A 26,145-nucleotide genomic window follows, 5' to 3' on the forward strand; every position below is an offset into this window, starting at 1 on the left:
AACTGCACCCTCAGCACAAGAACCACAGAGAGCATGGGAACTGAAATTACACCCACCATGGCAAAATCAGGTCACAGCTACACAACTGCTGGGCACTTCTCAGGAACTGATGCAGGCTGATTTTTTTGTCTGGGCTAATCAGGACAGGCAGAAAGCAAAGCCCATGCCAGAAGGAGCCTGTCCTGCTCCGAAGATTGCTCAGGAGATGGGGAATGACTGCATTACAGCTATCACAGGAATGCCAGTGGCAGACAGTTGGCACTCCTTACTGAGTGATTTGAAAAAGGTTTCGAAATGCTACTCCCTGCTGCTTTTAGTTCCATCACAGAAGAACTTTTGGAAAGACCAAACCCTCCACAAACACCTTTGGAGAAAGCTTGGGCCAGCCACGGCTGCTTTCCTAGGAAAGGGTAACTCACTCCAGCCTTAATTCTTCTTTATGCTGTGAAATAACCTTTTTTCTACAAAAGACTAATAAAATAACTGATTTCCAGACTTCTAAAAATGTTAGGGCTAAGTGGACACTCAGAAAGACCAGTCTAGACTTCTCAAGGCCTGAAAAGTTCATCTGAAAAACTGTTTATTTTTCATCCAGGGCACTGAGGGCACTGAAGCTCAGGTATAAATTCCTGGTGCAGATGAAATAGAGATTTTTGGAGTTCACGTGAGTTAGCAATATGCATTAAGCATTTAAATTTTAGCCTGTTGAATTATGTGTTGAATTTTAACCTTTTACTTAAGAAACCTGGTTCATAACTACATCAGGTCGTGGAGTCTATTTATTCTGTATATTGCTTCACAGAGAGGAATGTGATGACAGCAAAGGAAATGCTTTTGCACTGTCCTTTTTCCCCTCCACCCACCCAAAGCAGAATTGTGCTGCCCAGCTCCTGCCTGGATCCCTCTCCAGAGCAGCAGCACATGGGATAGAGCAGGACACACAGAGCCAGGAGGGCTTTCCTGAGGGGCTCCTGGGTGTGCACATTGCACACACATACAGATGTGTATAATTCACCCTCCTGCAACTTGACAGCAGTCTGGCTCTCCGTACAGCCAGAAATACCAGCCCTCAGCCTGTCACACACCATAAGCTTGTGTCACACACCATGAAGCAGTGTCTGGCAGCAGCAGTGTCCCAGCCCCCTCTGCAGATATCCCCTATGCCACCAGGAGCTGGGAGCACACCCACCCAGCAGGAGGGCCAGCACTGGATGGTGATGGCAGCTGTACACATTTGGCACATGGAAATGTTTACGTAGCTGACTGCACACAGGTCTGCATCCTTATTGCTGTGTGCTCACCCACAGAGCTTGGAGCAGAGCACTTTGGCAAACCTGTGCCAGCTCAGGGATCCACCCAGACCTCGCCCTGCAGAGAGCTGCTAAAGCTGAGCTCTCATCTGAGCCCATCACAGGAGAGCATCCCACACAAAACCTTCCTAGCCTTCCTGGTGCCCCCACACAATGGACACCAACACTCAATCATTGAAACTGGAACTTCAAGGACATTCTTACTGTGCCATTAAACTACATTTAGAATTCCTTTTTGTCAAGTACAATTTTCAGTTACAGTGGTGGGGACTACACAGGTGTTTCAAAACAGCAAAAAAAGCATCAGGTATCAGCTCTCAAGCACCTTTGTTCTCAAGCACCATTAACAACTAAGCAAATATCTGTAGCAGTCACAATTCAGAAAAAGAAATCTCTACATCCCAGTGAAAGAAGTCTCAATTCCTGAAATTGCACCTGTAAATTTCCAAACAATACTATGCTAATTCCTTCATATAATAGATCCAAAATAACCTCTTAAAACACTATTGTTAAACGTTAGTATAACACGTTTATAATTAATTTAAAGATGACCTTTGATAATTTAATTTAAAGATGTTTATTTAACCTTTAAATCTTGAATTTTTTTGCTAAATATTCCTCAGAGAAAAAGTCTGAATAAAGTATTAGAGAGATGCATACTTCGCCTCTTTTAATCTTAGTCACATCTTAAACTGCAATTATCACAGATATATGTTAAGAAGAAATACACTCAGATATGAAAAACAAGGTCCTGTTACAGCATGTCAGGTTTTCTATCAAAGAACATGCCATTACACTTTGTGGCTTAATAATTTTCAAACCTAAGAACTGATGATGCTCAGCTAAATTATCCATAAAATATGCCTTGAAAAACAGCATGGTTTTGTTTTGCTGTTTTCTCTCCTTCCCCCACAATAACAGCTGGGGGAACAGTCATGCAGTTCCACAGTGGCTTGGCCATACGAACTCTATTAAAAAACTGATTATTTCAAGTTGCTAAAGATCAGGTGATAACCTCCTTCAAAAGATGAAAAAATGTGAACAGACCCTAATTAGTATCTGATAGAAGTGGGACTGTTGCACTGTCTAAACGCGGAATTAGAAGGATAATGCAGGGAACTCAACAAAAGCAGCTTTGTGTTCCTCCCTGCAGCCGGTGACAGCTCCTGCAGGGGCTGTCCCTTGCAGCATGTGGCACTCTGAACACTGGGTTTCCCACACCCTGCTCTGATGTACCTGGCAGTGCTTCTACAGCTAGCTTCAGAGAACGAGCCCGTGTCCCATGCTGCACACCTTGTCTGGGGCAAAGACTTTTTAAATAAATCCTTCTGGGCTGGCTGACTCACCTCTCAAACACACCTGCCCACGCACCTGAGGCACTGCCTGCAGAAAGCCCAGCTGAGCACCACTGCTGCTCCCTGGCCTAACCCCAAAACAGGCCCTGTCCCAGCATTTTGGGCTGATGGTGCTGCTCCAGGTGACACTGGAGAGTCACTCCATGGCAAACAGCTGCTCCGCACATCAGGGACGGGCTTTGCCTTCACCAGTGCTGGCACCCAAACACGCCAGGGGCTGCTGCAGGACAGGGCTACAGTGGACACTGCATGGCATCACTGCATGGTGTCACTGCATCACTGCATGGCATCATTGCATGGAGGATGATGCATTGTTGGAACCATGGATGCTGAGAATTTTAAATTTTCCGTGCTGAAAGGCATGGGCCCACAAGAGAACACTGCATCTGAGCTGAGGTTGTGAAGAAGGTTTCCAAAACTGATTGATAGCACTGGGATTAGGAGTGTGTAGTTGGTTAGAAGTGTGTAATATCACAGGGTGGAAAACTTAGAGTTGGGGTCTTAGACTATAGAAATAAATATGAAGCAAGACAGAGGTTTTAAGGTGGAGGCAGGTTGTTCTTCTTTACTTTCTTCTTCCTCCTTCTCCATGGGTTTGGGTGGCATTTTGTAATTGGGAAGAAAAGTCTGCACTGGGGGCTCTGTGGGATCAGTTATTGGGGTAAAAGGGAAATAATCCAGGGGTCAGCTCTTAATGGGAGAGTTCAGTCTTAAAAGCCCCTGTGCCAAGAGATTGTTGGGCATTTTGTGCCTTCTAATGAAAAGGTGCAGAACTCCCAGCAGTGAGACTGTTTTACTGATAAGAAATAATAAACACCTGAGTCCCAACATGAACTACAGTCTCAAGTGCCTTCAATTCTGACCCAGAGAAACTGATGGTGCATGGCAAGTTTACTGCCAGCTCCCAGTGACTGTGCTTGCCTCATGCAGCTTTTCTGACAGACACTGAGTGTCTTAATTAGCAACCTGCCCTTTTAATGCCCAGAAAATCACTCTGTGTTTGGCACTCTGGGTCTGCAGTGGCTGCTCCCACACCCTCTCACCTGTAACCTTACCCACACAGAAATCCTGCTGAGGCAACGCTCTTTCCAAGCCAGTCTGCCCCCAGCATATGTCAGCTTCTGTACATTTTGCGCTTTTCCAATTCATCCCATCTGTTTATGGTCTATCTAGTTAAATACAATTTTCCAAGGTTTCCAAGTCATCTTTTTGCCTTTTTTTTTCCCTATCTGATGTCCAGTTAATGATATTAAAGGGAAATTTATTAAAGAACTACCTGAATTTTTACTTTATTAAAGAACAATCTTAATTTGAAAATAAATACTCAATTTCTTTTCACATTTTTTCTCCAAAGTGGCTGAGTGTGACCTTTGTAAAGGTATTTAGCAGAGGCCTGTCATTTGTCAAATTATTTTTCCAGCTTTTGTCAGCAAGAATTTTGAAATCATTATCAAATTATTTTTGTTACATCAAATTTAAAAAAATGTTCTCTAGCTAAGCTGAAATATTTTAGTCTAATTCCTTAAAACTGCATGAGATGAAGTACACAGTGGAAAAAACCCACAAAAGTCTGGTTTGGGGCCAAAATTGCACCTTGACGTAAAACAGAAGGGGGAGAAAAATTAAATCTCTTGAATAGTATTTCCCACGTGTTTATTAAGAATTGCTTTCTTTCTTAGTCTCAAATCCACAGTAGCCTCAAGGTAACAGTGCCACATCTGGGTTTGATGGGCTCTGTTGAAAATGTGTTGGGCCAGCCCCTGATTCTGCTGCCCTGCCATCCCCGGTAGGTTCTGCATCCGTGGCACACGCAGCCCAAATTGTTTATTTCTCCCAGCTCTCATTAACCTCTGACTGCTCTGTTGGAATCAGGAGACCAGTTCAGATATCTTCTTACAGTTACTGCTAAATTGTAACTGTTTGAAAAGATTAAGTGTGACAAGTCAGAGAGAGGAACAAAGAGTTTTATTCATGGAGAATCTTACCAGCCTTCAAAGCGAGTCATATGAGAAATATATGAATACATAGGTTTTTATAGCTCGTGCCTAAATTAGAAACAAGATCAGAAACCTCAATGTCCCTCATGAGCTCCTTCCTGTTTCCCCATGCTCTTCTATTCATTTTGGATGACACACTGTCCCCTTTATTTCTCTTCCTCCTCTTGTCCTTCCTTGTCCCTTGTCACCCCTCTCTGCACATCCTGCTCCTTGACTCTGCGCTCACTTGTGCTGGATTCAGAGAAGAACACCCCAAGATCTGCCACTCTGGAAATCTGGGAATTGCCAGCTTTGAATGTCCCATCTTGCCTCCCCCAAAGAAGCTGAGTGAGTATGAGGCCGGACTCCAGCCCTCCTTAACAAGGGATGTTCAAATACACTTCACAGGAAGGTAAGAAACAAGCAATTTCATGTGGTATGTGACCAGAAAAACTGGCAAAGCAAAATTCCCGAGGAAAAAGGCCATTTCCTCACCCTCTGGCTTTGGAACTAGACCAGGATAAGCTAAGTGGGTGAGGCAGAAGTGCTGGCTATTTGAGCACCTCAACAGGGGTAAAGGAAAAAAAAAGAAAAAAAAAGGAAAAAAAAAAGGCAGAAAACAAGTGAAAACTGTGCACATGAATCCTTAGGGCCATCCAAATGGGGAAGGTATATTAGAAACCACTTCTGCTTGCAGGATTAAGGTTTTGAAGTCAACAAGGGCAATCATTTCTGGAGATACAGTGCAATACATATAGAGCCTTTTGACTCAGAGAGAAGAGAGAGCAAGAAACAAACTTCTGGATGGACAAAAAACTCTTCCTGCAAGAACAACCACCTCTGAAAGAGGAAAAGAGAGCAACAGCAGCTGCTTAGATTTACACTGATGTCACAGAACAAAATTGAACCCAGCCAGTATCTCTGACTGGTACCAATTGCTACATCAGTGGGTCTAAACAAGTTCACGGCCTCAGAAGACTGCAACCTCCCTTCCACACAGGAAAGGAAAATCGTTTCTTTTAGAGGAACTCAGAATTTCTAAACCCTAATTAATCTTCTAAAACAGGAAATCCCAGCCAGCACAGGTGGAACTGTAACACACTGGCTGTGCAGCTGGGGAATGAAAAATGGGATTTCCGTGCTCCCATCTCACCCACCAAAACACAGCAAGTAAAACAGGCAGCTGGAAAGCTGAAAAGAAGAATGCAAGTAAAAAAACTGAGGGGGGAATTCAGGAAGCTGCTAGGTCATTCCTAAGAAAACTCCCTACAGTGTCAAGGATGGTTTGAACCCGTCTGAAGAAGCAGCCCTCACTGAGAGCTGAGCATTAGGGCAAAGGAAACTCATCCAAATCTGTATTTCAGGAACCAAAGTCTAGAGGACACACTGCTGACTTCTGAAAGAGCCCTGTAATGTGCATGGACAAGTCCAGCTTCCCTCAGCCATCCCTTTGTTCTCTGTAATTGCTATGTTTAAATACAGTTTACACTGTTACTCACTGGACCACATCACAAAAGATGAATGCCAGCATAGACATTTCTTTGCCATTGAAATGTTACTTGAGTTAAAAGTCAAGACAAGAAAGAGCCATTTCTTTTTGACATTTACAGCATTATAATTGTGGAGGCATGTAGAAAAGAGGGATATAAGCAATTATTTACATTGCTACACATTTATGTCTAATTGAAGCCAAAAGACTTAGAGACAGATGAAGATAACACAGGTGCTTGTAGGGTATGTCCTGCCCTCTGCTCTGAGCACTAGGGCTGTGCTTAAGTTCAGCTTAAGACAAACAGTATTTTTATTTTATTTTATTTTTTGAACAACCTGGTCTTATTTTTTGAACGACCTGGTCTAGTGGAAGTTGTCCCTGCCCATGGCTGGGGGTCAGAACTAGGTGATGTCTAAGGTTCTGTAAGTTCCCTTCCATCCCAGCTGTGATTGGATGACATCAAGCACCACAAAACCATCTGTATCAGAAGACACAGGGCAGATTTCAGAGAAACTAAAAAAACATTGTGTCTCAAACAAAAACAACTAACACAAATAGTAACACCCAAGCTTTGTTTACACTAGGGGAAGTCCAGCAAGGCAGTGATAAAAGAGCTGTCAGGTTGGGGTACTGAAAGGCGTGTTTTCACCAGAAGAGCAGTGCTCTCAGTGTGAAACAGCCTGAGTACTTCCAGCCATAGGAAGTGACCCTCACTCTCTGATGTGCCAGACCAAGTGGGTAACAAGCAAAACCAGATTAATTTACTTTAACTACAAGTACACCCTCAACACTTGCTCACTGGGGCAAAAGATAAATATACTTACTATTATTAAAAATAATGCTGGGAGAGCATGACATTTTTTCTTTCCTACACACATACACACACACACACAAGTAGTCTCTATTTAGACTATTAGAAGGCTAACTGTTCTCACACATACATTTCAGTCTATATAACAGGTATTTGCATTGTTACTTTCTCATGAGTTTGTATTTCATTGCCCCATTCTGGCAGGCCATTGAGCCCACAGGACACTGCTGAGTCCATGTGGTTTTGTACTACACAGCAAAGCAGGCCATGCTTGGAAATGCCCTGAACACATGCAGAGGAGGCAGAAAAACGAGCAAGGTCACTCAGCTGGGCTTTCATTTCAGCCTGGATGCCATGTTCCAGCAAGAAGTCACACATGTTCTCCAGAGCAGGCGTCAGCCAGAGCCCCAGAAGCTCAGCTGCTCACAATTCATGCCCCCACGTGCACTACAGTGCCAGTCAGAGCCGACAGTAACCTGCACAGGAGGCTGCAGGTAGAGCAGCTGCTCCAAAATGTGCACATCCCTCCAGCAGCCCCACAGCCATCCCCAGGCTGACCTCTGTGCTTCAGGCTGCTACACTCAATATTGAAGGTAAATGTATAGGAACAACTGAAAACTATTTTCCTCCTGGCCTACTAGTGAAGTGCTTAATTGAAGAAGAAGACAAAGACTTAACAGACATGTTCTTCCCCTTAAGATGGATTGATAAAACACAGAATTTAATGTTAGGTAACTGCAGAACTGAGATAATGTCATGATGTTTTGCTTTCTACAAGATAAAAGGAAAACCCTGGTTGCTATATTAAGAGGAGAAATGATTTTAAATAAATATCTCAACTTTCTGGCAAATTACAAGGTTTAGTTCAGCTCTAAAAGGAATTTGTGTCAGCTAGAATAAGACATCTCTGTGAAAGATTAATAAGAATAAAAACCAACCCCTTAAAAAAGTAGAAGTAATGCTTGTTGAATTTATCATCACCTGTAAGACTGGTTATGTTAATAATCCTTCATGTTATGCCAGGTAGACTGAAAATAATTAACAGTTCACAACCTCCCCACAGAAGTTTCAGTGCCAATGTTGTTTTGACTGTTGACAATAAATACAAAGCATAATCCCAAATATTTAGGCCTTCAACATAAATTCCTTATATCTGAGAAACTTCCATGGAATGTAATAAGAAATCTACCAGTATAGCATTACCTGTGAGCTCCTGGACCACAGACTCAGTGGGGAATTCCAGCTTCACTGTTCACAGCTCTTCAATGAAGTCCACTGTGCTCATGACCTGGAGAAGCAGATCTGATGTTGCACTCAGGGCTCCACAGCTGAGCTCTGCTGAGCCACCACCCACGCTCAGGAGAGAGAGATGAGAACCAGGGTGCTGCCAAAGCCTGCCTGATTGTGCTGCTCAGGGGCTGCTGTGAAATCCTGAGGGCTCTCTGTCCCACGTGCAAGCTCTTTCATAGCTGGGAAACAATGCTCACCTCAAACCAGCAACAAGGAACGTCTGCGAGGACACAGCACCGTGAGAGAGGATGGAGAGGAAGAGAAGGAAATGGAGAATAAAGCAAAAGATGGAAGGGAGGAAGGTTGTTCATACGCTTACAAAATCTCTAAAATAGTCACAGCCCAGAAAGATGCAGGTGGCAAACTGATCTCATTAGAGAAACCACAATGGTTCAGAGACAAGGTTCGTTTCTGCCAGGATCCTGTTTCCAGTACTGCTAATACCCAGATGCTGCACAGGAAGGTTCCCAGCCACACTGTTTGACAGACTTTAATGTAATTCCTGAAGGACAAGCCAGAAATATTTGGCTAAAATTCATTGCCAAGTTAGACAACTACTACATAAGGAAGAAATAAAATCCACTGTGTAGGACACCCATGGTTATCAAGTTTAGAACCCGCTCATGGCACCTTTCCTTGGAAACACTTGGTGCAGCACACAGCATCCCTGCAGAACTTCCACAGCCAAAAAACTCTGATACAGGCCTCAAAAGTGTGAGAAATAAACCTGGCTGCTCTCTGCTCTGTTAGCCTGGGCAACTGGTGTGCAACCAGCACCAAATCCACTGAGGCGTGAAAGGACTGCAGTATGCACCAGCACCATGCAGACTTTTGGGGCAAAGCAGAAAGATTTCACATCCACCCACTCCTAGGGAAGGGAGTGCCTCGTCTGGACAATGTGGCAGTCGGTGCTTCAGTCATGGGTGCTGTCGAGGCAAGAAATGGACAAGACTGACTGACTTCATTCCTCATCCCTCCATTATTACTGGATCTGAGGAACTGCTGCTCAGGGCTAGTCAAAAAACTCCCTTCATGATGTTTTTCTATTGAAAATTGTGTCTTTCTCCTTGGAGGAAAAGAAGAAAAAGCTTCCCATTAAAGGCCCTCACTCTGTCTAGTATTTAATTTCTAAAAACACCAAGACCTACTATGTTTTTGTTTTCAACGAAACCTTGTTTTTGAAGTGGTGCCTCACTGGAGCTGTGGTTCAGTTGCCAGAGCACGCCTCCCACGAGGTGTGAGATCACTCAGAGGGGAGGTGATGACACCACTGGGGAGATGCAGCCTGGCCAGGGAAGCCAGGCTGCACCTGAGTGAAAGCTGTCAATCAAAAAGTATTTTTTTCTGCAAAATATTATATTTGGTGATCACGTCTGTTCCTCACCATTTCTGGGCACTCCTGAAGTGCCACTCATAAAAGTGGAGCGAGGGGACGCTGGAGGCTCCAGCAACAGCAGCCATACCTCCCACTGCCAGACTCCTTCCATGCTTGGGAATTGCAAGGGGATTCTTCCCCTCCTCAAGCATCTCAGCTCCAGTATCTGGCCACTCATTGCCCAGAGGGACTGAGCTCCCAGGGAATGCTCTGACAATGTCAAAGATTAACTCACTGACCCTCATGTTTAATGTACAAAAACTCTTACAGGAACTCTGCATGTAAGCCTTTAACATAGACTCTCATCCAAGGGCAATGGACAGCCCTAACAGCAAATCCTGCCTGAGCTCTCTGAGGGGATGTGAAGGCTCAGAGAAGCAACCCAAGAGCACACAAGCATTTGCAACCAAGGCTCCACTCTTATCAGACCCCTCCCAGTCTGCTCGAGCTTTACCAGATCACCCTCGTGTCACAATTGCCAGTAAAATACAATAGCCTGAAACTGAAAACACCTCCAGTCTACCAAGAACTCACTCCGAAGGACAAAGTCACTGATAATGCTGAGCCCAGCTCACAGGATGAGACACTGATTGTCTCAGTCCTCTAAGTGAGCAGCTTAATTGGAACAGAAAAACAGAGTGATGAATCACAGCTAAGGAAAGCACCTTGCTGAGGAAGACAGACAACATCAACGCTTTACATAATTCAAAAAATTTACTCTTTAGGACAGCACACGTGCAAAACATTTCAGGAAAAAAAGATGAAATGTTTAGTTGGTGAATTCTTGCCATTAACACCCTAACCGGTGTGACACATGCCGGCGGACAGGAGGTGTGAGCCTCAGACACGCTGCCAGCCACACTTCCCCACTCCCTGCAGCTGCCAGACCTCTCTGAGGTTTGAAAGTTTCCCAGCGGGAGGCCCCGTTCTCTTCTCTTTCTGGTAAATTAGCCACTGTAGTCACATCTCCTTGGTGGGTTTGATTTCATTCTTCCTTCTTTCTTCTGCTTCTTTTTTTCCTCCTGGTTTCTTTTTGATACAGTAGCAACTGATCTTATTCAATCCTAAACCCTCTTCTCATCTTCTCACTCCGAAAATGGAAAGAGACACCAAAAGCACCCGAGGGAGTGGGGATTCACCTGGGACTGGGGAGATTGTCACAGCACGGGAAGCGCCAGCAGCGACAGGGAGGGGCCGAGCCCGAGTCCGGCCCCGGGAGCGGGCAGCGGGCAGGAGCGGCGGGGGCTCGGGTCGGTACCGGGCGCGGGGCAGGGCCGGGAGCGCTCCCGCTCCTGGGCAGGGGGGAGGAGGGAGGGGGAGGTCACAAAAGCAGCAAAGCCATAACGCGAGCCGCGCTCCTACCCGGCCGTGCCTCCCGCAGCCTCGCACCGACAGCGCGAACCCGGCACGGCTGGCCCGCCCCGCCCCGCCCCGGGGCCGCCGCCTCTTCCTCCCGCCGTGCCTCAGCCCGGCCCGAGCCGCCCTCAGCAACTCCGCGGGCTCGGCGCGGCCCGCTGCCCTCCCTCTGCCGCCCGCACAGCTCCTCCTCACCCCGGGCACTTCCCGGGGCACCGCTCTCTACCGGCCACTGCTGCCACCGCCACCTGCTACTGACAGTGCCACCGCCCCCGCCGCTGCCACCACTGCTGCAATCGGCCGCTGCCACCACCGCCACCACCTGCAACTGCCACTGCCACCACCTCCACTGGCGCCGCCACACACAGCCTGGCAGTGCCCCAGAGCCACGCTGTACCTTTGGCCTGGGCAGAGGAGCAGCCAGCCCCCTCAGGTTCCCAAGCATAACCTTTTCAGCCATGACTTTGCGCTTGGTAGTGAAATACTGAGTCATGCCAAATGTTACCCAGCTGTTCCTTTATCTCCTTCTCTGAGGAAAGGTGATTACTGCAATAAAATCTGCTGCTTTCTTTCACACCAGCCTCGGTTCCCTTAGAGGAGCTGCCTGGAAAGCAGCAGGTGACATGGGGGAATGAGGGCCCGGCTCTGCCATAGCCAGCCGAGGCCATTGCTTCCTTCCATCCCTGTCTCCTCCTCAGCCTGCTAGCATGGCCTGCAGCCAGCCAGCCACCCACAGGGTCTGCCCTCCTCACAAACACCACACTGCCACAGAAACTGCTGTGGGAACGCTGCCGACTGACACGGGCATCCCACAGGCACACCCTGCAACACTGGTGGGGCTCTGCCCTGCCCGAGCCAGCCCAGCTCCAGTGCACAGGAGAAACCAGCTGCCCACACAGGTGTCTGGCTGACCTCCAGCCAAAAAAGGCTTCACTCTCCTGCTCACTTCAGCAGCACCTTGTGCCAGCCTTCCCCAGGTTCAGGCCACTGCTTGGGAGACGACATTCTGACAAATCAAAACCTGTCACTTCAGGTGAAGTGGTGACAGATGTGCAAACCCAGTCATCACACCTGGCCACGTGTCAGGGGGTGAAGCACAGAGCTCTGCAGCTCGGATCTGTGGGGAGGGCCAGGGCATCTGCCAGTGGACATGGGGCAGCTAGAAAGCTAAAAGGAGGACAGTGAGCAGACCCCACAGGAGGAGTGGCCTCCACTGCTGAACCAAAGGAAAGCATGGTCTCTAAGAAAAGCCTGAATCCAAAAAATGCCCCAGTAGGAGACCTGGAACATGCCACAGGGCAAGCTGTTTGCATTCCTGCTTTATTGTCTGCCATAAGCAGCAAGCGTGTTCAGCAGCAGAGGAACTTGAGTTAATGATCTCTTGTAAATTTTAGTACTTGCAAGAAGGGTTTAACAAGAAGTTTCAGACCTGAAAATTTGGAATATATGCTAAAAGCACGGCAACATTACATTTTTGAAGCCTGTCATTCTTTTAATGCATGGTATGGGCAATAACTTGCAATGAACAGTAGCGGCTCCAGACCCTCTCCTACAGCTCTGCTAGCCACAAATAGGGTTCTGAGCAGGGCAGAAAAACCAATGTCACAGAACAAAGGAACCTGAAGTGCCCTCCCCCAGAATTTCCTTTTCTGGGCTCCTCTCTTTGCAGACGAGTATGCTTTGGGGATCCTCAGTGCCAGATCTCTTCCCTGCCCCTGTCCTCTGGAAGGAGCAGAGCTGTCCCTCCCAGTGACACAGAACAAAGCCCAGGTAGCAGCAGTTCCTTTTCATTTCTTTCAGGGTGCTGGTTCCCTCCCCTTGGACAAGCATCTGTGCCCACCAGTTATATCAGCACATTGTAACCTCACCCTCCCCTGTGGAGGAGGGCTTGGGGCCCTCTGCGCACACAGCTTCCACTGGAGTCACAGGAGCTGCGAAGTCAGTTCAGTCACAATTTTACCTGGCATAAACCCACAGGAAAACACCCCCTTCTTTTGGCCTCTCGTGGTGCTCTCTGCATGGCCCCTGCCCTTTCCCACTGCACATGTGGGAGTAGCAAACTCAGCCAGGCTAAAACACAGTGGCTGGCTTCTTTTCCCAATGTACTTGTGACTTCTTAACAACTGCTTCCTCAAGGAGAAAGGATATGTTCAGTTGTTTTTTTTCAAAACAGAAGGTACAGTACTTAGGGCTTAGTACTTAGTTCTGTATCTAGAAGTAGTGGTTCAATAATCTGAATTGAGGCATCCTCCAGGCACCTCTCCTAACACCCATATGGATCAATGGCAGACATCATGAAAACCCAAGCATCTGAGAAGGAACAACTAGGAAAAACAGTTAGAACCTTAGGAAGTGTTTTGCACCAGTAACTCAGTGACTGTGGGTGCTTTTGAGTTTATATCTGCATCAGAATTTACAGATTTGGAGGCACAGTTCTCCACGACTGACTTTTGCCAGCACTTTATCAGTAGCTTTTATGGCATGTGTAGGTTAAACCTGCTTTGAAAGGACTGCTTCCCTTGGACATTCTGGAGTGACCATCTATGTCAAGGGAGCCAATGTATCAAATTTCAAAGAACATCAAGCAGCAAGCCACTGCTGGCTCTAATTCTTCACGGAGAGATCCCAAGATAGTTCCTTAATCCAAATTTCCAATTTCCTCCCACAGAGCATGGCAAAAACTTCCCTTTCTCCACCCTCCACCAGCCATCCCTGTACAGATGATGCTGTCCAAGTAAGGCTGGTGCATGAATGCAGCTGTGGCACCTCAGCATCACCTGGAAGGGTAAAAATACTGGAAGGGTACTGAGCTACTGCAGAGACCAATCCCACTTGCTCACTTTCTTGCCCTTGCCATGAAGGAATCCTGTTTGTATGTCCACTGCCACCGCTGGATTTTTCAGCCTGCAGACAGCTTGTCTGCCCAGCCTAACTTACAGATTCCTGGCCAAGGTTTCATCTCACCTTATCAGTGTATTCAGCATTCTTCAGATCCTGACAACCCACGCCCCTCCCTCTCTGCTTCCCAGGATCCCTTTGTATTCTTGTCCTTATCTAGTGTTGCCTTTTATCCTTCTTGCTTTTTCGTTTTACTATCATTTCTCACCACACACCTTGAGAAGGGTGAGTTTCCTGGAAGAAGGCTTATGGAAAAGATCTTGCCTCCCTATCTGAGCAAGCAAGGGAGCCAGGAGCTATTTACATATTTTCTGATAAGCAGTGAGAATGTCCTGATGGTCCTGTGAAGTCCACAAGGAATTGGTTTCATGCTGTTCTGCATTTTCTGCTTGTCTATGCTTGCCCAATTCAAATGAACTAACAGTATTAAAGATATTTTACATATTGTTATAACATTATTTGGAGGAGAAAGCAGTATTACCATCTTGAATTTAGTCATTAAAGAGATTATATTGGCAACACTTACCATTTAAATAATGAAAATAACTTTTAAAGTATGATTTTTTTCCCTTATTAGTTAATTTCTGCCTACAGTATTATGCTACAGCTGCATCTAATTTCTAATTCTTTGTGCAACCTTTAGGGCAAAAATTATATTTAATTTTATATTATTAATTTAAATTCTTTACTTTTTTTTTATGGACCAAAACCGGGGGTGGATTGAGTTTTTTCCAGTTGAAATTTTCTTTTCTTAACATAACTTTAAAGATCTGGAGCCTCACAAGAAAACCCCAGAGCAGCCAAGACTCCCCTCACAAATAAATACACACGAAGTGCAAGACTGATGCCTCGCAGCAGCACCAAGAGCTCTCACTGCCCCAGCACGGGGTACCTGTGGGAATGGGGGTGCTCAGCACTTTGCTTTGGCCGTGGGAAGAGGAGGAGCAGCCCCAGAGTGGCCATCCTGAGGCAGCAGCAGCGCTCAGGATGAGCAGCCCTGCAGAGAGCATGCAGAGGAGCCCAGGGGCTGAGCCAGGCCCAGACAGAGGGCTCAGCCTCAGAGGCAGCACTCCCCCACGGCTGCCTGGGAGCCCCGGGAGAACACACACCCTGTGCCAATCACAGCTCCTGGAAAAGGAAGCGCTGGGGAAAACTTGTACATCACTCTGAAACGTTTCTCTTCCAGTGAGTGAGCTCTGCGTGGTGTGAATGCAGCAGATTTCTGGGTATTTCGGGCTCTGTAGCTAAGAAATAAGAAAGGCTGGGCTAGGAGGTAGCTAACTACCAGGAGAGAGCTGTTAGCATGACCACTTCTGAAAACACAGCTGAAACTCTCCTGGGGGCAGATCCTGAGACTGTAACTGTTTTCACTCAGAATATTCAAATCAGTCTGTACTGACAACAAACAGAGTGAGAGCAAGGCAAGCCGCAGTCTCGGGAGGAGAGGAGAAGACACAAGCAGCTGTGAGAAGAGAGCACACGAGCTGCCCCTGCAAGGGCTGCCCTCTGCTCTCAGGGAGCTGTCCTTGCCCTGGTGGGAACTCTCCTGTTCCCACTAATTTCATTCTTTCATTTTTCATTAGATACTTGACCTGATATGACTTTCAAAGTGGTTAATTCCAAGTTTCATCTTACTCACAGCAGTTATCAAGCCCTAACACTTGACAAATACCTCAAACACACCCGCTTTGAACCTGGCTTTAGATTACAATATAAAAACTACCCATTTCGTCAACAAAAGTTAGCTGGTCACCTGTCAGTCCCTGACAGCCACACCCATCCTGTCTCTGACAGTCACCTGTTGCAGCATCTGCTGCAAGCAGGGTAAAGGAATATCTATTAGTTTTTGCTTCTCTTAATCCTGTGATAGTCAAAATTCCTGACTTTTGAAAAGCCTTTTCTATAGGTGTAGTTTGGCACAACACTGACTTTTGAAGCAATACAGACACACCATTTGCAATAAAACCCCATCCACACAGGGAAAAATGGGGCAGCAGGCTTCATTCCAAGGAGCAAATTCCACCATCCCAATCCAGATCAACTTGACCCTTACACAGCAGCTTGAAAACACAAGTACAGGCCTAAAACACACAACTCCACACATCCATTTGCTACCATACCTGCTCTCAGTCCAAATGCTTACAGGTGAGAATCCCTCTTAACTCTGTTTTTGAATAGTTGCACTCATTCTCATTTTGGCAATCTGCTGATGGCATCAGTGCAAGTTCCACGTGTGATACTTCATTCAGCTGAAGTATCACACGTGGAACTTGCACTGATACCATCAGCTGTTCCTCACCTCGCTGTGCCTGATGCTGGGGGACAGGCAGCAGGACTCAGCCAAATCACATGGACCGTGCTGCTGCTAGGCAGGAGCAGCAAGCTGTGGGGAAAACATTACCGTGCGCCAGGTACTGCACAGGTGTATGGGATTAACCACCCTGTAGCTCGGGCCTGGCCGTGAGCGGCGGCACCGCGCTCACAGCGCTCGATGCCAGCAGCCTTGACCTTGGAACGCTCCCAAAGCAGCGCTGCAGAGGGAGCAGAGGACATTTGCAAGTAGTGCACTCAGGCGGAAAGACAAGCCCGGGGCACGTCTGCCACGGGATCGCTGCCGCTGCACAATTCCGCCGCGCAGCCGAGCGCGAACTCCCCGGGAGCCGCTCACCTGGGCTGCCTCCCCTCCCCTCGGCCGGGAGCCGCTCACCGGGGCTGCCTCCCCTCCTCACTGCCCGCACTGGGGCTTGCTCCCCTGCCCTCTCCAGGGCCCGAGGCTGGCTCAGCTCCCCAGGGCCCGGCCCGAGGCTGTCCGGAGTTGCCGCTCCTCTGCCCCCGGCCGGCGGCCCAGCCCCGGCTCTGCGAAGAGCGCTGTGCACACTCTGCCCTCGCTGCACGCAGCGCCAGCCGGGGCTCACCTGCGAGCCCTCACTGCCGGCGCTTCCTTGAGGCACCATGGCATTCATCCTGTTGGATGCTAAAAAGGTGTTTCCCTGGGAAAAAACAAGGATGCTTGTGGAGTTTACTTTAAGAGGGTCATTTTCTGCAAAGTCACTGCAATGCTTTCTAGAGTCCCTGGGATATTTTTATACTCGTTCATTACAGGATCTACCAACTGCTACGAAATAGCAAGGGCTGCAATAAGAGCATTACACGTTAAGGATGGCTTTAATTACATACACAATATCTACGCAAATGCCAGATATCGTCTTCTGCATGAAAGGGTTGGTTTGCTTCTTATCCTCACAGTATGGAATCTTAGTGCTTCTTATGATGCAATATTAATTTGGTTAGACTTAATTTAATTACTTTGGTTGGTAATTAAATCAGCATGTCTTAAATTAAAATAACCAGTATCATCATGAAGTATTTCTGTCACAGTGGCTTCTAAAATATTTCAGTCAGGACTAGATCCCTATTTTTCAAGAGGCTGTGAAAAAAAATGCGTTAGAGAACGGGGCCAGACAAACCCATCTGCCTTTTAATGTGAAGAGGCCACTGCTGAATGGCAGGCACCTGGCACACTACAGGTCCCTCTCCAGCACCAAAAGAAACATTTTTCTATCTCATCCTGCTTTGAATACGTGGACCTGAGTGTCATGTCCAACATTAGACCATAAAGCACTAGAACAGTGCTTGTTTCACCACTTTTCTTCAGCTGTTTCGGTGTGTTTGGTTAAACCCTGGAGCACCAGAGAGCAAGTTCACAGTGATGATCATCCTGTACACCCCAAGTCACTGAGAGGTGAAGGAACTTGACCAAGGTAGTGTTAACTTAGTGGCTTATCCTTATTTGTACTGCTGCTGTAACTGTGCTAAGAAACTGGGCTCCTGTTTGAGCAGGAGTAAACACATCAGGGCCTTGTTGAGTCAGTGGCACAGGCAGAAGAACTCCAATATCCTGCCACTGGCAATGATGCTCAAGGCACAGCATGCCAGGCAATGAGGGTCTTTGACTTTCCTGCAGGAGCAGCTTCCCATGACGTGGTCTGGCCAACCAGGTTTTGAGGTAAAAAGCAAGCATTTACTCCAGATTAACACAGCACTCATGGAAATACACTTTGTTTAAGTATGACTATTGCAAAGTGTCATGAGAAAGGTACAGTGTTGCAGGTACAGTGAAGAAACAGAATCAGCCCCGAAGATTGCCAGGACAAAGGTTACCAACACAATTTCAGCTCAGTCCTCTGCAGGCCATGTGGCACAGTCTTGATTCCTTGTTTCTTCTGCATTAATTCATCAGTGAGGCTTGAGCCCACTCTCTCCCTTGCAGCTCTCAGGAAGAGATTGCTTGCACACTCTCTCAGCTGGACAACAAGGGAAACATTCAGTGTGGGCCAGGAGAACACATACCCAACAGTGAGTTACACAAGCAGTTGTGAGACAGTACTGGAATGTCAGCAAACAGGATCTTTGGGTCTAGCTGCAGCTCTGGAGACAGAGAGCAGCCTAAGTCATCATGGAGCAAGAAGCCCCATCACAGCAGCAGGTAGATTTGCTTTGAGAGGTGATATGGCAAAGCAGATGAGCCCTTCTGCTCTCCAGGCCAGGGCTCCATTCTCAGCTCTGTGCACACACTGCACACTGCAGTTAGTCTGCAAAGCAGGTGCAGGACCCCTGCCTTCCACCAGGAGGGATGACTGCCTTGTGGAGTGCATGTGGGAGTAGCAGCAGTGGGGCATGTGGGATCCCACATCACAGACTTCTGGGCAGCAGCAAACAGCATTGTGACCATGTGTAACTTCTCCTGCTGCCCTCGCCCTTCCCCTGTATTGTGTGGGCTGGCAGGCTTGCCAAATGTGTCAGAGCCACATGAAATGGGTGACACTTGTGACCCTGCCCTCGTGGCCCCCAGGCTGACGGTCAAGTCTGAGACACAGACCAACCCAAAAGGAAATGAGGAAGGTCCTACCCATAACATAAAGACTGCAGGACCAGTCTCAATGTGTTTGTTTATTCTGCAAGTTTTAAGATAGAAAAACGCCCTGTAATAACAACCAAGCCTGTGAATCCTGTGCTATGTACAGCAATTCTCTTATATGTGAGCTCTGCATGTGCTTGTTGATGTCAGTGCCCTGTAACCAAGAGCCACTGCTGCCTATCACACACAAGTCCTCATTATGTTGCGTAACAAATTACCTTTGTTGCCTCACAGAATGGCACAGTAGATTTTGTTGTTGCCTCGTGTAAACTTTAGTCTTGGGAGTTCCTCTTCGCCCTGACGCGCTGCTGCTGCCTGACAAGTGCTTCATTTCTGTCGTTCAGCAGCAAGCTCCATGGTGCAGGCGGCCACCGAGCCTGAAAAACAAGCTCAGAAATGCAGAAATACGCCACCACTGTGTCTGCAAAACAATCGGCCACATGGATCCTGGCTTCTGGAACACGGCTTAGAGGCTGCAGCCACACACCCTGGGGGGCAGCACCGCTGCACATTCAGCCCTCGTGGTCATCTGATGTTTTCAGCTACAAGGAAAAACAGGAGCAGAGAGAAACAAAGAAAGTGGCAGAACAGGAAAGGAATTTTGAACCGACAAAGAATTCGTGGTGTTGGCATTTTAATGGTATACCAATGCCTTTTTTATGGATTTATCCAACTGCGTTGCACTGTCTCTCATTTCAGTGTTTAAGTACTGTTTCTAACTAAAACCCATTAGTTGCAATGTTCATCTGTTAAAGAAGAAAGTGTGAAAATGTTAACAAATTCATCCATATGATTACAGAACGTTAAACCTCACTAGACACCCCTGATAGACACCCCTGACTCTTCCTTCTTTATGTATGTTCAGCACATATTTCAGGGCCAGGAAAACATTTACTACCAGGCTTCAAACAGTGTTTCCTTTCTTAAAACATTTTCGTTGGCAGCTTTTTCTGCTGGCACATGACCAATACTCTGGATAAGTGGGAAAATTGTGGTGATATCTACAGGCCAGATTTGCCACTATTTAAAATGAGCAATGCCATCTTATTTTCATATGTTCTGGCCATTCCCTCTGCTCAGAGCACTACTGGAAACTCACTGATAGCTGCTCCCTACTTTGCCCGAACAAAATCCAAAGAGGAAGAAAATCTAGGCATTCCAAGAGCAAACTTCAATAAAGTCTGAGAGTTGGCCTGTTGGGATAACCCTAAATAAGGGTAACAAAATATGGATGCAAGCTTATTTACAAATACACATTCTGCCATCCCCTCCTAGTCCTTTGAGAAATGTATGTTCCAATCTCCAACACACACTCATCTCCCATGCACTCTCCAAATTTTTTAGCTGCTTCTTAGTTGAACATGCCCTTTCATCACTGCTCACTCCATCTCCTCCACAGCCAAGCAACACTCATCAAATAAATCACTGGAGACATTGCTGGACAATGGGTGAATGAACTGCTGAGGGATTGGGGTTTGCCTCTATTTACTGGCTGTACACTTGAAGCCAAATTTCAATTACAGGGATAATATAAAGGCCAGCCCAGTCTGGGCATTTTAAGAGATAATTGTACTTCAGTAAAGCACTAAGACATGGCTGTTGTCAGACACTGCTGCTCACAGCTAATGGTGCTGGTACAAAATCTACCTGGGTAAGACTGCAAACAGCTTTGGAGAGCTGTCATGGGAATGAATGAGTGTGGCCAATGAAGGCAGCAGGGAGCCTGGATGCTTGAGGTACAGGACAGAGAAACAAAAAAATCTTTGTAGGAACCTCAGGCATGTGAGCACTGTAGAGCTGTAATTATGTTGTTATTATAACAGCTACTCCTTAGCTTGTGGAAAAATATCATGAGCAGTGCTAAGTGGAAGGGAGGGAGATTACAGCCCTGACCACTTCAGAGTGAAACACCAGCCCTGAAGCTGTCAGCTTCTTCACCTTTTCAACATGCTGATGACACACAGTCTGGGGAATTTCAAGTGATGGCTGAAAGATGGGATTTCCCAGGAGAGAGAACTAGTGAGTCAAAGAAGACTTGATGGAAGCATTCAATACAGGAGACAGCAGCTTGGCTTTCCTGTCCTGATGTTTGAACACACAGCTATAGAAGGAAATGGAAAGGGTAGAAAACACAAAGCTGAAGAAAAGTAATACCTTTTCACAGCAAAATTTAGAGTGAGTCCAGAGAAAGTGTGGACATTAACAAGAGCAGGCAGTAACCCAAGTCCTGTTCACACATTTGAGCACTAACACCTATTGTATAAGTCCTGATGTCAGCTCTGGGCTGACTGGTTACCCTATTTTAATAATACAAGAACAACATGACTTCAATGCAATTTGAAAGGCAACATTCTAAATTATAAAAGTCTTTTCTACACAGCACATCATTAACTTGTGGAACTCATTCGCACAAGATTTCAGTTGAGCTGAGATTCCTCCAAAAAGGATTGTACATGTATTTATTAGCTGGCCCGATTCCACCCAGGGCAAGGGCAGTGAACATTCAATTGGGTATTTGTAAGTGATCCTTTTTAAGTCCCCGTGGAGAATGTGCCAGTAACCCTAAGGACGTCAGCCGTGGGAATGATACACGCAGGGGCAGCAATTCTCCAGGGCTGCCCTTTAACACTTGATTTCTCCTCACCAAGAGGTGGAGCTGAAAGTTCAGCTACGCTGCAGCTGGCAACAGCACCCTCGGGACTTGACCTGCAGCCTTGGCAGGGGGTGTGCACAGGTACCACAGTGACAGTGTGTGTGCCCAGGTAACACAGTGACCACACACCTGCAGGGGGTGTGCACAGGTACCACAGTGACAGTGTGTGTGCCCAGGTGACAGAGGGTGTGCACAGGTACCACAGTGACAGTGGATGTGCACAGGTGACAGAGGTGTGCACAGGTGAGAGTGACAGTGGGTGTGCACAGTGACAGTGGGTGTGCACAGGTGACAGAGGTGTGCACAGGTGACAGTGAGTGTGCACAGGTGACAGAGAGTGCGCACAGGTGACAGTGACAGTGGGTGTGCACAGGTGAGAGTGACAGTGGGTGTGCACAGTGACAGTGGGTGTGCACAGGTGACAGAGGTGTGCACAGGTGAGAGTGAGTGTGCACAGGTGACAGAGAGTGTGCACAGGTGACAGTGACAGTGGGTGTGCACAGGTGAGAGTGACAGTGGGTGTGCACAGTGACAGTGGGTGTGCACAGGTGACAGAGGTGTGCACAGGTGACAGTGGGTGTGCACAGTGACAGTGGGTGTGCACAGGTGACAGTGACAGTGATGTGCACAGGTGATGCCCAGTGACCGCACCCCTGTGCATTGCTGAGGTTTCCTCCCACCTGCCGAGCTCACTGAGCGCTCGGATTCGCGGTGGTTTTGTTGCTCAGCCGCTCCAGCAGAGTCGGGGCCCCTGCAGAGCCGGCACTTGACAAGCACAGATCTGCTGGGACCGACATCCCGACCACGCCGTTTGTGATTTCCGCGCCGGCAAAGCCACCGCTCCACTCGGCTGCAGCGGGGAGGGACGGCCACGGAGGTATCGGGCCGGCAGACGGCCGGCGCTTGGACCGGGCTCCTCGGGGCTCCCCCGGGCTCCTCGGGGCTCCCCCAGGCTCCTCGGAGCTTCTCCAGGCTCCTCGGGGCTCCCCCGGGCTTCTCCGCTCCCTCCGCCCGGCCCCGGCCCCGGCCTAGGCCCAGCGCCGGCACCGCCCTCAGGGGATCCCCCCGCGCCCCGCGGCGACACCTGGCGGCGGCAGCCGGGACTGCCGGCTCGGGCACCCCGGGATGGGGATAGCTGGGGCACACCGCGCTGGGGACAGTTCTGTCACACTGGGGTGGGACAGTTCGGGCACACCGCGCTGGGGACAGTTCGGTCACACAGGGTGGGGCAGCTCGGGCACACCGGGATGGGCTCGGTCACACCAGGGTGGGATAGCTGGGGCACACCGCGCTGGGGACAGTTCTGTCACACTGGGGTGGGACAGCTCGGGCACACCGCGCTGGGGACAGTTCGGTCACACCAGGGTGGGATAGCTGGGGCACACCGCGCTGGGGACAGTTCGGTCACACCGGGGTGGGGGCAGCTCGGGCACACCGCGCTGGGGACAGTTCGGTCACACCGGGGTGGGGGCAGCTCGGGCACACCGCGCTGGGGACAGTTCGGTCACACCGGGGTGGGGGCAGCTCGGGCACACCGCGCCGGCCTCAGTCACACGGCGCTGGGGACGCGGGGCTCCGTTCTTCCAGCTGCCCTAAAGTGAACGCTCACCTGGTGAGGCCAGACCGGCTACAGCCCCTGTGGAGCATTGTCCCTGTTTGCCTCTGCGTCAGAGGGACAGGGGCGGTGGGACTGGACCTCAGGAGGGGACACATCCTCCTGTACCTTGGCCTGAGAAGTAGCTGAATTGCAGTGGAAAACCCCTGGAAGCTGTGGGCTTATTTAAGGTGCTCCTTTTAGCTTCACCGATTAAAAAGTGGAAGGGTCCAGTGGAAGGAGAAAAGCAGTTCAGCCTCGGACCCTGCTAACTGCAAAGGCAGCCTGGGCTGGAAACAGCCCTGCCAGCACAGCACAGGGGCTGAGCGGGCAAAGGACACCTGAAAACCGATGTTACTCTTAAAAAACACAAAGCAGAGCCTGGGAAGGAGAAGAGAAATGAACCCAAAAAGGAAAGGTAACATCCAAACAAGTCAATTGAGGAGAAATACAGGAGAGGAGGGCAAGAAGGATTTCAGCAGTTTTGCCTCTGCTTTTTAGGGCACAAATCTACAAGACAGGAGCTTCTGTACCTTTTGTAGAGGTGTCTCTCCACCTCTGGACAGAGCTCAATTTCTCTTGGGGTGAGTTAAGCATTGGGCCCATCTCCCAAAACCCATCTTCCATGTCAAATTGCAGTCGAGCTGCTGATTCCTCCCTGCTCCAGCCAGTGCCCTCCAGGTGTCCCAGGCAGATCCACAGTGACAGGGCAGGGCTGGGACCAGGCCACAGTGTCAGTCAGTGACTCAGCTATGAGCATGGCTGGAGCTGTCATGTAGCTCAGGTCAGGACTGAGGGCTCAGGGTGAGCAGAAAGAGGCTCCTGGGCCATGAACAGAGGTGGCTGGAGGGCCCAGGGGAGGCTGTTCGGGCTGATTGGAGCCTGTTGGTGCCCTCAGGCCCTGACACACAGACACACACCTGTACTGCCCGAAGGCTTGAGGGGTTCCAGAGACCTCACTGCGTGGACAAGGAGGGATCTGAGAGCAAACTGCTGAAAGACTATGAGGGCAGATTGTGCTGCTGTGCAGGGGCTGTCTCAGAGCCCTGCCAGGTCTCAGCAGCAAAAGCCTGGTTTCCCTAAAAATAGCTTTTCTGAAGCCACCAGCCTGAGGGACATCACCCACAGCTGAGGAGACGAGGAAGGAACAAGGTATTTCAGAGTAACTGCAAAAAATCCAACACACTGTTTGAGTATTTTACAATGGCATCTGTGATCCCACAACTAAGCAGGGCTTGGAGAAGCAGCTACAAGTTTCTACAGTTATCAGTTCCATTTCAAAACTCTGACTCTGCATTTGCAGCCTGAATTCTCAAGGCAGCTCAAGCTTCACTGTGCTGAGTTTCAACCCCTCTGGAAAACATCCCATGTGCACATTGCATCTCTCCAGATTTTATTCTCATTCCAAATCTGCAAGTATAAATATAGTAACATTCCATTCTCCTAATGCACACTCACAAGATGTGCTGAAATGTCAGATGCTAAACGGTACAAAAAAGCACTTTAGCACGTTCCTGTTGATGTGCAATGTAAGAGAGAAGGCAGAAATCACTTTAACATCTGTTGATTTATTAGATCTGAGTACTGCCCTCCTTTCATCTGGCAGCAGCAGAGCCATTAACGCTGCAGCAGCTCCTTCAGAGCTTGCAGCAGAGCACACGGGAACGGCCCCGTTGCTGCGGGGCTTTGAGCACGGCTCGCTGTGTCCCAGAGGGAGCTGCGGGAGCGGGGGGATTACAGGAAGGTGACCCCAGCAGAGAGGGGTGGGCAGGCAGGTAATGCCCCTGCTGGGGGAGGAAGCCGGGGGGAGGCTGGAAAGCTTCCTACCGCTGTAGCCATTGTGTGCCTGCTTCCTCTGCTGCACAGGCTGGGCCAGCAGCGCTGACGCAGCCAGGATGGAGCTCACAGCCTGGGGATGGAGCTCACACCCACCCCGGGGATGGAGCTCACACCCACCCCGGGGATGGAGCTCACAGCCCGGGGATGGAGCTCACAGCCCGGGGATGGAGCTCACACCCACCCCGGGGATGGAGCTCACACCCACCCCGGGGATGGAGCTCACACCCACCCCGGGGATGGAGCTCACAGCCCGGGGATGGAGCTCACACCCACCCCGAGGATGGAGCTCACAGCCCGGGGATGGAGCTCACACCCACCCCGGGGATGGAGCTCCCAGCCCGGGGATGGAGCTCACACCCTGGCACTGCAGGGCTCTCCCGCCCCAGCAGAGCCGGCTCCTGACAGGAGCATCGCTGAGTCATTCCAGTGGGAGCGATGCAGGCTCTTCTCCGTGGTTGGTATTGTTTCTCATGCTGCTAAAAACAGACAGTTGGCAATATTCCTTCTGCACATTTGAATTTACCCAGAAAACTCAGCTCGGCCAAAAATGTTGAGATAACATGATTTTTTTTCCTGCTTCTGGATGGGAAACTGAATATTTTGACATATTAAGAGGCTTCAAACTGAGAAAAGAAAATCAGGGTTTTGCTCTGATATGTTTGCATTTTCACAGGGAGCAAAAGGCCAGGGAATCACTTCATTTATATTTCCCAGTCAGACTGAAGAATAAGGATATGACCTTGTAGAAGTGAACTGTGACACCAACATTTTCTCTTAACAGAAGACACAACCACTGCTTTACTGTGGAACAAGCAGTATGGCTGGGCTGTTGGACACTGTCCAAAGGAGAAAATGAGTATTCAAATGTGAGCATCTCGTCCACACCCAAAGCTCCATGTGAAGGAAGCACAGGTGAGAGCTCCATGTCCTTCCCAACCTCTGCCCTTCCAAAAAGACAGTTGGAGCTTTCTGTGAATTAGAGACACAGCCTACCTCCTCTCAGGGAGAATTTAGGAGAAGAATTGTTAGCACAGCTGGCTGGTGTGCTGGCTTTTGTCAAACATCCTCCAAATTGGCCATTGCCCCCTTCCCTCCCAAGGCCATGGGCAGAAATCTTCTCTGAGCATCGATCCAGCAGCTACAGCAGCTGTCAAAACCCTGAGGCCAAAGAGTTGTGAGGACAAATTTGTTTGGAATCAAATTAGATCTTCACTATGGGATAAACATCAGGTTAAGCTGAGCCACCTCAGGACTATCCTTTAGACAAGCAGTTCCCAG

At 48.6% G+C, this 26,145-nt stretch overlaps 1 protein-coding gene across 5 annotated transcripts in view; it reads right to left on the minus strand.

The window, feature by feature from the left end:
- PIK3CB (phosphatidylinositol-4,5-bisphosphate 3-kinase catalytic subunit beta) overlaps positions 1-11,031 on the minus strand; it is an 89,289-nt gene extending 78,258 nt beyond the window's left edge. For 4 of the 5 annotated variants that reach the window (XR_007778275.1, XM_018924529.3, XM_018924527.3 and 1 more), the window contains exons 1-2: positions 10,972-11,031; positions 8,148-8,232 (exon numbers count right to left, since the gene is read on the minus strand). The gene's annotated coding sequence lies outside the window, so the exon portion shown is untranslated. The remainder of the gene's footprint in view (positions 1-8,147; positions 8,233-10,971) is intronic. The other variant, XM_050978139.1, reaches the window with a different exon arrangement.
- Positions 11,032-26,145: the final 15,114 nt, after the last annotated feature.

This window comes from Serinus canaria, chromosome 9, assembly GCF_022539315.1.
Source record: "Serinus canaria isolate serCan28SL12 chromosome 9, serCan2020, whole genome shotgun sequence".
NCBI classification, from domain to species: Eukaryota; Metazoa; Chordata; class Aves; order Passeriformes; family Fringillidae; genus Serinus; species Serinus canaria.